General features: G+C 58.5%; 1 long non-coding RNA gene across 1 annotated transcript in view; it reads left to right on the top strand.

The window, feature by feature from the left end:
- The window catches only part of LOC104909691, a 4,655-nt gene extending 2,912 nt beyond the window's left edge, over positions 1-1,743 (top strand). The window contains exon 2 of the long non-coding RNA XR_002112002.2: positions 547-1,743. This is a non-coding gene — a long non-coding RNA (uncharacterized LOC104909691). The remainder of the gene's footprint in view (positions 1-546) is intronic.
- The last annotated feature ends 379 nt before the right edge of the window (positions 1,744-2,122 follow it).

Raw genomic sequence — 2,122 nt, 5'->3', positions numbered from 1 at the left:
CGACGGCGCAAGGGGGGGGGGATCGGGCGGACCGGGGTGCGGCCTTGGTTGGAGATGCTATGAGACAGCAGTAAGCAGCTATAATAAAGAATTTTTTCTCGATTGGGTCATGTGCTTCAGGAATTTTGTTTCTATTTATCACATTGGGTCGGTGGGAATGGGGAATAACTTGAGTGAGACACAAAGGATAAAAAGGAGGAAGCACTAGAGTAGCGTTGCAGTGTTTAGGTAAGTGAATGTGATGTCAAAGCTATGAGAGTAAGGAAAGGTAGGTTGCACTGAGAACCTAGGTTAACAAGTTATTCTGTATCCTACCTTGACAATGTCGGTGGCCTTAAGTGCTCCTCTCTGGCAATGACCAACTTGAGGAGGCATGTCTCAAGAGGATGACAGCCCCTTTCCTACTTTGCCTACAATTGACCTGGTGGTGGCAGCATACCTTTAACTTAGCCAGCAGTGCTGCATTCTGTTCTAAGCAGTTTTGGCTGGATTGAGCACGGGAGGGGATGGGAGGGGGAGTGCAAATAAAATGAAGTCCTGATTCAGGTTTCAGGATCTGCTGCCAAAGATAGAAGAAGCGGAGTGGAGAACCGCGAGGCAGGAGCGAGGATGAAGAGGAAGCAGAAGCCTGCAGATGCGGGGGGGAAAGAGAGAGGCACCCTGGGCAAAGCACCTCCCTGCTAGCAGGGGCATAGTCAAATTGGCATTGAGCGTTGCCGGCCCCTTGGGTGACCAGGCCGGCTTTGTGCTGGGCGACCTCCCTGTAAGCAGGGCTCGGGTCTTTGCTGTAGTTGGCCTTTTGCCTTGCTGCTCCTTTGGCTGCCTGGGGAGCGTGGCCCCCTGTACGGAGGGCGAGAGCCACCTCTCCGCACCCGAGTGGGAAATGGAGCTCGCTGGACCCCAGGGCCACCCTGTAAGCAGGGTAGTGCCTTTCCCTGCCCCTCCTCCTCCGGCCCCTCAGTGCTGTTGCCTGCTGGTGGCCTGTCAATGCGCCGGCCCTGTACTCGGGGTGCGTGTCGCGGCATTAGGCCTTTGTCCTTACTTGAGTAGCCCCTTGGCGCGTTGAGGTCTGTGGCCTCCGTGCCGCCCGGGGATGGGTCCCAGGCTCTTGTCTGTTGCTCGTGGGTGTGGGTTTATTCCCAGGGACTGGCTGCACTGTGTTGTCCTTCCCTTCTGGAAAGTTGCGTCTGTGTGTGTGTGTTCCCCTTCCTTTCCTTGTTTGTGTTTGTGGAGTGACTGTGCGACTGTGCTTTCCCTTTAGGCCTCCTCAAAGATTGCTGCAGCTTAGCTGTGACTTCCCAGGGGGGATTGGAGGACTTTGGTGCATGCCACATGAGGGGTGTTCCCTCTCACCTTAGTCCTGCGAGCACAGCGGATGTCCTGTGTGTCCTGTCTCCTTTTTGCTTAGTAGAGATCTGAGCCACGTGGTAGATGAGTGGCCAAGGCCACCCTGTATCCAGGGCTTGGGCCTGTCCTTGCGTGGCCGCCTGTTCTGCTGGCGGCGTGACAGCCCTGTACTCGGGGTGCATGTCACAAGCCTTCTGTTCCCTGAGCAGCCTGTCCCCCCTACCCCGCCTGTAATCAGAGCTGGGGATGCTGCAGTGTTGCAGCCGGCTGCTTTAGCCATCCAGCTGGTGGGAATGACCCCTCCCTGTCCCGTCAGAGGGTGCAGGTTGAGGTGCTGCTTGTGTGTGGGCTGACCTCCCCGCTCGGTGGGTTGAGGTTGCTCCCTGGGCTCCCAAAGATGTGCTGATGTTGTGCTGCCGGGCGGGCCAGCCTGTAGCTCAGGCGTTGGCGGGAGCTGCGTGCTCCGTGGGGCTTCTTGGAGATGGTGAGGCGTGGGGCGCCGTCCTGTAGGCAGGGCTGTGCGTGCCCCCTGTGCTTGGTGAGCTGAGTTCTGAGAGACCCCCTGTACTCAGGCGGGAATGTGGCCCCGGCCTTTCAGAGGCACGGGGCCGCGAGATGTGGGGCTGGGCTTGCACCCTCCCTGGATTTGGGGCTGGCATCCTGACCGCGGCCTTTGGCCGTGTTGCCCCGCTGCCTGGCGGCTCAGAGTTGTTCCTGCTGCTGGGGGGAAACCGAGCTCTGTGGCTCCAGGGGTGTTGTCGGCCCGCCTGTAATC

Source organism: Meleagris gallopavo, chromosome 2 (assembly GCF_000146605.3).
Source record: "Meleagris gallopavo isolate NT-WF06-2002-E0010 breed Aviagen turkey brand Nicholas breeding stock chromosome 2, Turkey_5.1, whole genome shotgun sequence".
NCBI lineage: Eukaryota > Metazoa > Chordata > Aves > Galliformes > Phasianidae > Meleagris > Meleagris gallopavo.
Note: the sequence above shows the minus strand (reverse complement) of the source record. Positions and strands in the feature narration are given on the sequence as shown.